Below are 12,415 nucleotides of genomic sequence, written 5' to 3'. Positions count from 1 at the left end.
CTGCTGATGGGAAGCGGTGAATGAATTCCTTCTTTTGCTTTGCTTGCGTGTGCGGCTTTTGCTTTACCTGTTAAAACTGTCTTTATCTCAACCCACAAGTTTTCTCACTTTTACCCTTCCGATTCTTTCCCCCATCCCACCGGGGGCTGGCGGTGGTACGAGCGAGTGGCTGTCAGGTGCTTAGCTGCCCGCCGGGTTTAAAACATGACAGTATGCAACTGGACAAAAGGAACAATTTCCAGCACCAGGCTGCTACTTGTTAGTGGGGTAAAAATACTTCAAAGACAGAATTCTGACATCCCACTATTTGGGGACATTTTAATCTATCTGCTGGATTTGTTTAAAAGGTTGAGACAGTATACAAGTGTGTTTATGTCAACCTATAAGTTAGCACTGCTTTTCCTGTTCCATGCAAAGGTAGCTTCTAAATATATATCTCTCTATAAATTTAATATTCCTACTACATTGAGAGGATATATAGTTTAAAAAAAGAAATCTGTGTTTTTTCATTAAAGCAAATAATTTTTTCCAGTCAGCTCTCCTTACTTCACTGTGCCTAGAACACCATGTTGACAGGCAATTGCTTTGTGCTACCTTGATAACAAGCCAATTACAAAGTATCTGAAAAAAACCAGCCTCCTATAAAATTACACTGTAGTTAATGAAGCACAGATACTGCCCCTAAAATAGAAAAGAAAACCAAAAAACAAAACCCAACAATCCAGAAACCTGACTATTAGATGTACTAGTAACCTGGCTGTGAAATGATAAAGGTTTGACATCCCATAAATTGCAAGCATCTAGTTTGGCTGTCGGGAAATTGCTTGCATACAAGTCACCTCAAATCCAATAAGCTTTCCTGAAAGTTTGATTACAAGTGAGATTATAACTCTATTATATTAATCACTGCAGAAGCCGCAGACAAAAACCCCCATACCAGACAACACCCTAATTGAGAACAATAAGAAAGATGAATAACATATGGTAGTTCACATAGGTGCCATGGCTTTGTAATTGCTAAATTCAATTAAAGGAAAAAGAAGTCGGAGATTCTGCTACTGCTATGATTTGCATATTACAGTTCAAAAAAGAAAACCTTTCAAAAACTAGACTGTGCTGAAATCAATCCTACAACACTAACAGCAAAAAAGTCTGAAAATTTTTGGATAATAAATGTCAATATTAATTTTTAGCAAATATGCATAGATTACAGCAGAATTGTACATAAAAATGTAATAAGTATTTTGCATTTCTGTAGCACTTTTCATCTGAGCCTTAAAACGTGATTCACAATATATTAATTCTCAGTACCGACCTCACGTAAGCAAATGTCATATAGGGATTTAATTCGCTCACCAGGAAAAGCATCAGATCTTGAGAAAAGGCCAGCAAGTCTTTAATGGCGTCAAGTAACACTACGAAATAGGATAAGAAATTAAGAAGCTCTTATCCAACCAAGTAAGACCTAGAGAGAGGAACGTACCCCCATCGTCAAGACCTCAGATATCATCTGCCACCATCTTTTACCAAAACACGGTTGTCTGCTGCTTGGGCAAAAGAAGGAAGACTTTCTTGCAGTGGCATAAAGGTTAGATTACAAATCCTCAAAAAGAAGGAACACCTTTACGCTTTGCCATTTTGCTGCTGAAGGCAGTCCACCTCCTTGACTCGTGTTCTCGCTATGGCAAGTACATAACACACTAGCTTACAAACCGACACATTTTACCCTGGGCAGAAAGATGGAAACGAAACAAAACGTGACTGACGTTACTGCGATTGGTCATTCAGAGAGCATTACCCTGACTGCCAACACACCTCACAGATGTTCTTCAGAAACGTGCCCACCTACACAATTAACGGAGGGGCTAAACAGACATGTAACTACCGTGGCACACAGACACGAACACATAATCTGTCTGAGGACTTTCCACAGCCAAGTTACAGAGGTAGCAAAGCAATGGCCATAGGATGCACGGTGAGTACCCACAGAGCAAGACAGAAACAAGACCAGAGAAACCTGAATTTGTTCTAAGCAGTAGAAGACACTGACGGTTTGTCTGTTGGTGGGCTTGTCTCTCAAAATATTGGTTTTCACTGTTTTCTTAAGACTAATTTTTTAAAAGCCTAAAAAAACGAATGACTTAAAATGAATTAACATTAAGCACACCCAGATCATCAACAAGCTAAACAGCAATATGCTTCCAGGGCACCATGCTGCCTCCAGCCAAACCTCATTATCCTCCTGAATTCTAGTTAGAGAATAAATGGATTGACCTATTTATTTAATGTCTAAATTTTATTAGAGGATTAACTTCTTTATTTAGCATTCAGCAATGGCAGCAGCAGAGGTATTTGTACTCTGTGAAGTGGTCTAGGAGAGGTAAAGAGGGCAACTGAATGAACTTTGTTGATGCAACTGGATTGGTCACAGTGCAAATTCCTGCAATCAATACCACTTCTTGTACGTATCCCTCTCTCCACTCTAGCTACTCGCAAACAGCAGCTTTCTTGCTGGTCTCACACTCTCGGTCTTAAATCACCGATACTCCAGTATCTTATCTCCAGTTTTGGTATTTTTCCATCCTGTGCACACAGGTTTCTCTTTAGTTATTACCTTCTCGGCTGCAAGCAGTCTTGCTGATACTTCATCATCTCTGCCAGCTTCTAAATCCTGCTTGCCACCATGATCCTCTACTAATTTCCTTCTCTCTCCCTTCTTTTGGATTCAGCCATGAAATCAAAGATGAATCAGATACCAGACATACACATTATCATCAGATTAAATTTATCACAGCTGCATGTTCCACTGCCCGTAACGAGTGAAACTGAAGGGAAAAAAAAAAAGAGCAAACATCATGAAACATCTGACAACCACCCAAATTTATCTCTGTGACCAAGCTATGCTAGAAGAGGTATGCAGCCTAATAAATGCATAATAAAGCATGTAGAAGCCAAGGCGATAACTCAAACGTGATCGGGCTTCCAGCACAGCAGACCCAGCAGCAAAGACCGCCTTTGAGGAAATACAACTACCACCCAGTTCAAGCCTCAGTTCTGAAGCACACTTTGTGGTCTTTGGTGAGACTATTTTGTCTGCTTGTTTTTAAAGGCAACTGAGGCAGGAGTCCTAAAGGACATGATGAGAAACTTGACAGTAATAGAGTGAGCAAGTGAAAGACGACACCGGGTCTATGCAACGCTTCACCAGGCTGCTAACGCCAGTTGACCGCTCACATGCCCCAAGCCCTTCAGAAGACCAGTTTCTTTTACAAGTTTGTCTATATACTTTAGATCCCACAATATTGCCTCAGTCGCCTTCTTCCCCCGGCAGAAAGGTGCACTTATCCCCAGCTACGTTTGATCCTTGCAACTTAGTGGACAGATAATCATCATGTGCAAATCTACTGGCATGCTGAAACAACCAGGTCTCTCTACTACAGAATCTGCTCAGGAAGGTGGTGGTATCACAGCAACAGTTGCAAAAGTGTGTTAAAAAAAATTTTTTTCCCCCCATACTTCATTTGTAAAAACCAGAACTAGACTTTCTTCTAAGAACTTTATATGACAAGAAAGCAGTGAAAGGCAATCAAAAATATTTCCTAATAAATAAATACAATCCTATAAGACAAAAATAAATATTTGACCTGATCCAAAGAGCACTGGAATTATTGGAAAAAATTTCCATTGAAACATCTGGGTTTTGTAGTCATCTCATCAGTTTCAAGGAGCTTTGAAATAACCTTTTTCATGTAATCTTCTACAATAGGAGTGGGTTTTTAATGAATGTAGTACTTCCCTTCCCCAGGAACGTAGATCCTGGAAACCACTGTACTACAAATAATATGAACCATGAAAGGTACCTCTGGTGTATTACTGGATTTGGTGGGTCTTGTTTTGTTTTGTTTAAATACAGCTGGTCTTTGTAGCACCTCTTATCGAGGCATTGCTAAGGTGCACATTGCCATAACTGAATAATGTAGGAATATTCTATTAATTTAGTCATGAATTATCTGCAAACAGATGGAAAGTTTGTACAAACATGTTCTGTGCTGGAAATTATTTGACGAGTGTTTTGTGTACAGTATAGATTGCTCTTCAACTGCTTAGGAAGTATGTGTCTTAAAATTCAATATTCTTAATTCACTGTTTGAACATTTATGTTTGCACTGTAATGCAAATGCACCCTCTGACGGATAAGCGTTAACTCTTAGGAGGCAACGCTCCTTTCCAGGACTGACTGACTGCAACACTTCTATGCAAAGCAAGAAAATATAAAAGATGCAGCTCAATCCTAAGAAGAGTCAGACAGGAGGAGAAGATTAAGCCACAATATGAATAAGCTACTTCAAACAGAAATCTTTAGATGAGCAAGCAGCAGGCTTTAGATAGTGTTTGTAAAAGCATTCCATTCTACATTCTCCAGGTAAGAGACTGCTCACTACATGATGGTCTTCTTATTACTGGAGACCTCTCCTTCACTAGCATCAGGGTGCAGAATATTCTCTGAACCTGGAGAGCAGGCTTTCCTTAAAAATCCTCCTTACCAGGATCCTATCCTACGAGGCACTCTGTGATCTACTACTGATTTAGTCCCACTGGCCAGCTATGCAGCTACAAGTTTTTGTTACTCTCGCAGTTGCCTGGGCAGGGGGGTGTGCATTTTTCAGTGGCGTCAAAAGAAAATCCAAAGTTTTTGAAAACTGCTGTCCTGTATTTTTTGGAAAGAGATTGGAAGAAATGCAGCGTTCACGGCCAATCTCCCAGCTCAAAGTATGAAAATCATTGTTTTTCTTACAACAAGTATACAGGTCAAAATTTAAGAAAGTGTCCCCACGTATTACCTTGCTACCGTGACATGAATGCACTCTAAGGACTGACTGACAGGGTAGCTCAGACTCTTTGGCTTCACTGCTGAAGCTATCAGCAGGGGTGGCCAATTAGCGCCAGCTCCTCTGGACAGTTCTTTGATGGAAAAGACAGAGTTCTTCAACACATTTCCCACTGACTATCAAACGCCCTGCAGACAGCGATGACTTCCAGCATCTGGTGACCGGCTGAATTTGAACCGGTGACCCAGGTTTGAAAAGGTCCCAAACCCATTACCAATCTCCCGTCTTACCAACATTTTTATTGCTGTGAAGACCGAAAGCCGGTCCTATCAGTTTGCCATTCTGCACCCAAGCACACACCTGTACCGGCAAGGAAGCAAAGAGCATTTCTCCAAGCACTTTGTTTTCTTTCGAATTCCCCACTTGGGAAGCGATAGAGGTGTCGAACAGAAGCCTTGGCCAATTGCATAAATCAGATCTCGCTTAAGTAGCTAACGTCAGCCGGGGGGGATGGGGTGGGGGGTGTGCGTGTGAATGAGATTAAGTGTTCATTTCCAGGGAGCAGCACATCTTTTGTGCTTCAAAAGCATTTGAAAGAATATAAATCAAAGCAGAATATGAACCGGCAAAGCTAATTCACTGCCTAGCTGTTTCATTTCAGTTGCATCTTTTCTCATTCTCCTCAGCCAGGTAACATGGCCTTTCCTTGAAAGTTACACAACAAATCAAATAAGTGGGTGCTGGGGAGAAAAGAAGAGGGGAGGAGAGGTAAAATTTATTACTGCCTAAAAGGGAAGGTGACTCATAACAGAGTGGTATTAACAAAGTGACAGTATGAGACGAAGAGGGAGCGCTTTGAACTCATCTAATGATCTAATGACTAATATAATCCATTACGAAAAGCAAGGGCAAGATCTTTTTCACTGATTAACGTTGTACCTTATCCATGTTTTTAATAAAAAATTTAATATATACTGCTCCTCAGCTATCTGCATGTTTAATTAAAATGCTGAAAGCTTCCAGAAAGTGTTCATTTCACTCCATCAGATGAAATAGTGAAGTATCCAACCCTTCACCATGGATCTGGAAGCAGGAGGAGAAAGTGAGAAGGAAAGGAAAATAAGAAGAACTGTATCATAATAAATACAAGAACACCCACTGGCTTAGTGACATACCTGTTAAGTATGGTGTGTGAAACCCCTAGACAAATACTGCAAGAATTTAACACTAATATTTTATGAAGCAGATGTTTTATTAAAGCTAGAAAGAGCATAAAACATCTGAAAAATATTAAAATTCTGCTCTTATGCTTCAATGATGTATAAATGAATGCAATTTACTATTAGGGACATACATGAACTTCACGCAAACATAATCACAACATTTAAAAAAACCCCAAACTCTACACTCACCATTTACTCTACAACTGTATATAAATCTCTAATGCCCTCAAATTGAAATTAAAGCGAAGACCCACCTTCTTGATGGCTATCCAAGCATTACACAATCACTTAAAACTGTGAGGTTCTGCTATCAGAAAAGACGTGTCAGCGTGTGTGCAGCGAAGGTTCTGCTGAACACGGTATAAATACCTTTCCCATCCAGACTGACCAAATGCCGTAACGCATTTTAAAAGCGGAATACATTGTTAAAATAAATTCAACTCAAGCAGGCAGCTGAGCTATTTCTGGTTCAGAATAATGGACAGGGATCCAGATCCCATTTGACTTCGTCACAGCTGGGCTACCTGATCATAATCTTGAATACGTTCAAAATGGAATCCTCTTGGCAATCCTCAGCTGACTGACTGACTCGAGTGGTGGTGAGCCAAAAGCTCTGTTCAGACAGAGTCCATCCTTCTGGGCACTTTGCTGCTGTAAACCCAACATATTCAGTAGCGATTCAGAAGTAGTCTTTAGCAACAGCAGTTACAGCTTATTTTTTTTCAAGGTGCCAAAGTAGGTATGAAGTGTGCAAAAAAGACTGTTTGCTAATTGTTTGCAACTGTTAAACACTTCAGCAGCGGCTTCTTATTATTCATAGGTATTTTATTAGTAAATTCAGACAACACTTGTGACTTTGTATGGTTTTGAGCAAATCACTGTTCATTCAACTCATGCTTCTTTTGTTTTGCCCTTTTTTTTTTTTTTAACACAGTCAATCTACTGTGGGATAACATTGGCATATTGTGAAAGATACGGCATCAGGAGTTCTCTAAAATGTTAGGTTTGATGTTTAATAACTCCTAGAATAACAGGGAATTTCCAAGAGAAATTCAGCATTATGCCAGTATTTTTAACAGGTTTAAAGAGGTGATCCTGCCATTCTGAACACCAGAGAATCAACACGGGACAGGTTAAATGGTTTCAGAACTGACGGATGAGTCTTACAACATGATAGAGAGGAGATGATTCCCAAGGAAACATATATTCACAAGGGAAAGGGGAACGGGTCCTGCTATGTAACATACATTGAGAAGAATACAATAGGCAATAAAGACTGCAAACGGCGTAAATGTAAGGTAATCATAAATAAAAGGTCAAATCAGTGATTTAAAAGAAAGCCAGTACAAGCAACCTATACTTTAATAAAATTCAGTGCCAAATGACATGCAGGAAGAAGAACATAGCAACAGTGCCTGTATGAAGATACTTGTCCTGGCAGTGACACTGAAAAGGACACGATCGTAACATTGGATGGTCAACTGAACTTGCGGTTGCAGTCAGGCACTGTCACCAGCCGCAGTGAGAGGCCCAACTTGCGTTGCTCTGACACGATGACTGGACTGGGCTTCGAGCACAGTCATGCAGAAGTTTCGGGGAGCTGGTACCTGACTACAGCTCTCAGCATCAGCAATGTGGTTTTGGGCCGGGCAGCGAGAGGAAGCAGAGCCTGGAAAAAGTTTGACTATAGCCAGCTAAACCCTTTTATACAGAGAGGTCTTGAACTTGGCGTCTTTTAAAACTGTTCTTTTGTAAGGCAAAAATAAACACTTTCAGCCAAGTAACGAATTACTTCTCAGGATAACTGCTGTATAAAGGATAATCTGAACATGACCCTTCCACCCCCAAAACCCTTTTCCTATCTTTCAGTCTGTGGAGCTCCCCACATAAATTACAAGTGCAACGCACCGCCATTATCAGAAACTTGGTATTTTCACCCTCTTTCTTCAAACAACTGAAATAATACGCAAGACTTTGACAATGTTTAGTGTGCTTTGCACACTGCCACTCAACACAGCAAGCAAAGCAAATGCTGGCCATCTCTCACCAAGGTGTATTTTTAATAAATAACTTCTGGAATCAATACAGAGATCACTAGATCAATTTCTGGACACTATGTACACAGGAGGTCAGATGATCTACGGTCTCCTTTGGCCTTAAAATCTAATAACTAATTTGTTTTCCACAGATGACCAAACATGACTCCAAGAAGAACAGTCTTCAGTCTACCACCCTCGACAAGAAAGGGCAGGGGGAAGCCACCTTGGTAGGGAAATGCTTTTTACTACAGTGTGTTAATTTTCAACTGATACCATTCAGTTTAGGTATAAAATGGGATACAAATGTGGTATGAGAGCACTGACCTGCTGCGAGGATAAGTGATGTTCTAGTTGTCTGCGAGGAACTCCCAGGCAAGCATACTATCAGTACTGATACTTAGCGTAAATGTTTTGTCTTTTCCAACATGAAAAGCTGTGGCAAAAACAATTAGAAAAATGCAAAGCCTCTCAGTATATCCATAGCAGAGGCTGTCCAAAGGAAAAAGATTAAAGATGCACTAAAAAAAGGTGGAGAAGTCCAAAGTAAATGTGATTAATATGGGAACTTGGATGTACCATGCATAATGTGATCCCTGGTCTAGCTCCCTTGGAGTATCCTCTGTGGCAGATTAAAAGCAAGGTGCTTGTCCTACACGCAATTCAACAGTAGCTTATTGGCCATGAGAAATAACCTCTTACCAATGTCACTTATCAGCTTCTCCCAGAAGGCTGAAAGCTGCTGTGTTATACTACGACTAACAGTAACCTTATTCAGCAAAAGGTTTAGAGAAGAGAACGTGAACTTCGATTAAGATATGCAAAGTTTAGCCTTTCATCTGAACTTATTCACCCATTTTAATGCTTTGTTACCATATAAACTACCCTGCCACTGCTGTACATGACGGTACTCATTTAGTTTTATTGTATCTATCATCTTTAACTACTTACAACAGTTTTAAGACCCTCATATGTTAAATCAAATGCCAAGACAATCATGTCACTCAAAAGCTTTTCCCAAGCTTAAAACAACAGCCTGCAAATGCAGAGGCTGACTTGAACATACTGCAAGTACTCTTCCTAACCACGATTAAGACTCCTACTACAGCTCCCAGGCTACATGTATCTCCTAGAGCACAAAGACAGGAAGCTGGTAGACTACAAAGGCAAGTGACTGCTAATCTTACATTCTGGAGAAGACAAAAAAAAAGCCCAAACCACCAACACCCAACACAAAAAGCAATCTCCCCTAAAAGGAACTTTGAAGAATGTTCTACTCATTAAGAAAACCCAAGATCAACCCAAAGGTTTTTAAACCACAGTGTTGGCTTGATTTCTTTATATGATCATATCTGCAGCAGCGTGGTATGGGGGAAAAGTCCAGGATCTCAATCAATACTCAGTCTTATTTAAAATGCTATGCTGTACCACCAACCCTGTGAAGCGTACCTGGACACTGACTGGCAACAGCTTGGGAGTAAATCCCCATGTCCTGGATAAGAACATTTTGAAGCAGTACTGCCCGGGTTTATAAGAACGCAAAGACAGCGCAGGTGTGCCACGTCCAGGTTGAAAAGAAATCGCTAGAGAAAAATGGAGAAAATTAAGGAACAATGCAATTATACCCAGGAAAAAAATTAATATTACATGAGGTCTCTGCTACTTAAAGCAATGTCCATGAAAAGTTTTTTGCAGTTTTTCCAAGTTTAGTCCTGTAATACCCCAACCATGCCAGTACATACATTCTTATTTTGAGGCCAGTGAGCTGAAACATGGAATTACAAATGTTGACACTGTGATTTGCTAGGCAGGACTATGATTAGAAGTGGGATTGTATCCTTCTGAATTATTAATAAAAACATGCCCAATCATTCCCTTGAATAGCACTTTCTCTGTGAAGTATACAGAATCCTTTAAGAAAAGGCCACTTCCCTTTTGTAAAAAGGATATAATTGTTAAGTATTTTAACGTCCTTTCTCTCAGAAAACTATCACGCTATCTAAGCTATCAAAGACCACTATAAATTTTTATTAAGTTGCAAATACAGTCCAACTCAAGAACAGGTAATTGCCATTATAAGCATAAAAACCCCAACAATGACGAATGCATTACAGACAGAAGAGAACTGGCTACAGAGAGACAGAGCAGGGGACTGCCTGGGAGTGCCCAGGGCACCCCAAGGCAGTCCAGAGTAGGACTGATCCACACGCCTTCAATGAAACAATTCAAGCTAACTAAAACATGCAGTCTTTTTGAAACCAGGATGCTTCCTAAGCTTATTTGACAAAGGTTTCACTGGGAAGGCCAGTCAGGGATGGCATTGCTAGTCAAAACCAGAAGGGGAGAAATGGTTTTTTCCCCTCTGCTTTTGGCATAGTTTTAATCACACGTGTCTCTCTAGTCAAAAAAGATTACGACTCATTCCAAGCCCTGTGAAAGGTAGCAGGGAATGGTATTTCTACCAGTGATTGCTATGAAACCCAATGCAGTGGAAAGGGTTTCTTTTTGTGAAATCCTAAGGGATATTTCTGCAAGGAAAATATAAGAAAATTTTGTGGAATTATTAAAAAAAATAATAATATCTAGTCTGCAGGATGTAGATTCTGCTACCTAAATGTTTCACCTCCATCAAAAATAAATCAATGTGACTGAACGTACTCTTCTTGCATCTCCAACAAAGAATTTATTAAGTTCCTGCCATTTTATATTCATTTCATATGAAGTCATTGAGAAACCTTCTCTTTCTGTAGCATAAGATGATACATCGTACACAGAAGTTATGTGGGGTTTTTGTTTTAAAGAGACCAAGGACATGAAAGCTATTAATAGTTATAGGCAGAGATTTTAAACACTTCTGTTCTAGGTATAGAGTCTAAGCACTTTCAATCATTCATGACAATTGATTTTTACACTGATTCCCTGAAAAGGCAGTGATTCCAGAAAAGCCAGTTTTACTTCAGATTTTAGAATCTAAGGTTTTCTGGGTCACTTCACCCTAACTCCAAATCCTGGCATGTTTCATTTAAAAAAAAAAAACCCAAACCATAAAACCTTATTTCCTAAGACATTTTAGATATATAAAGGACTTCTGTCCAAAGTTGTGTGCCCAAAATGTGTGCACCTTTGTATGTGTCGTCAAGTATCCCAGTGAAGGTTCCCAGGAAGGAGGTGTTGTAACAGTTCATTTGCACTCACCACCCTTATTTTATGCCACTGAGGGGAGAGGGCTTGCCCGCTTTTCCATTTGCAATGCCCTAACCTTTGCAAATTCACAGCTCTTGTACGAAAGGCCATTTCCTCTGCAATAAATCTTACTGTCACATCTGCTTGGCCCCCTGACAACGTTGTTCCACGCTGTGGCAGCAGATACAACAGTCCACAGTTTGTGATTCCAACCTTTCTCCTCTGCCTCTCCAGGCTTCCTCCTTTCCTTGAACAGCTCTTGAGAAATACAGTTTGGTCTCACATTAGAGTGCAGAAATCTCTTGTCACCTTCTCTGCCTTGTACCGTTTATGAAACTTATTATTTAGGTACAAATCCACATGCATTTATTTGTGTTTTTAAATAGAATTTCAAGAAAGGAGAGAATACGCTTTCCAGTCAGTTAGCTACCATACCAGTGGCACAACCTCTTTGCAAATAAACTTTGCTCTTGTAGAATTTGGCTTTGTATCAACTTACACTGTAAATTGCAAACTAATGAATTTGTATTGGCAGAGGAAAATGTTTCTGCTTTTACACACTACAGCATTTACTAGTAAACAAGATTACTAGGAACAATTCCCAGTTTCCCCAGCAACTTGGTTACTTGTCTCTTACAAGGCTCATATGTTGATTCATTCCTCTCTGTGGCCCCAGTGTAATGAGCCTACTCCTAACCACCAGATAAAATTATAGCAACTGAATGCCAAGTTTTGTGAGGTCTGTTATTCTGAAAAGTTAGAGTATTCCTAAGTGCTGGGCACAGGACTTGATTGGAGCTTGATGTCACCAGAGTTCTAGGTTTCTGCTTTAGGAGCACCCCTCAACATTTTCGCGTGTCCTTTCAATCATTAAGCTCAAAATAAGATATGCAGACCAAAATTACTATTTATCTTCCCAGCCCTCCTCCCATCTCCCCCTTTTGCAAAACCACGGAGAAACCCTTAGGTTGTGAAGCCAGAATTACTACACAAGTGGGAGTCTACCTACAGCTACTTAACAGCAGCCCTTGTAATACAGTTCCTTGTCCCTCTCATCGGTGCCTTCCAAGTGCATTTTATTTAGAATAACGGGAAGACATTTGTTTAACTTTCTAGGAGCTCCAGCTCTCCAAGGCAGTTTTAT

General features: G+C 40.1%; 1 protein-coding gene across 1 annotated transcript in view; it reads right to left on the bottom strand.

Annotated features, from left to right (window-relative positions):
• The window catches only part of ALK (ALK receptor tyrosine kinase), a 319,863-nt gene that overhangs the window by 184,695 nt on the left and 122,753 nt on the right, over positions 1-12,415 (bottom strand). The gene's annotated exons all lie outside the window — the stretch shown is intronic.

This window comes from Gavia stellata, chromosome 2 (assembly GCF_030936135.1).
Source record: "Gavia stellata isolate bGavSte3 chromosome 2, bGavSte3.hap2, whole genome shotgun sequence".
In the NCBI taxonomy this organism is placed as follows: Eukaryota; Metazoa; Chordata; class Aves; order Gaviiformes; family Gaviidae; genus Gavia; species Gavia stellata.
Note: the sequence above shows the minus strand (reverse complement) of the source record. Positions and strands in the feature narration are given on the sequence as shown.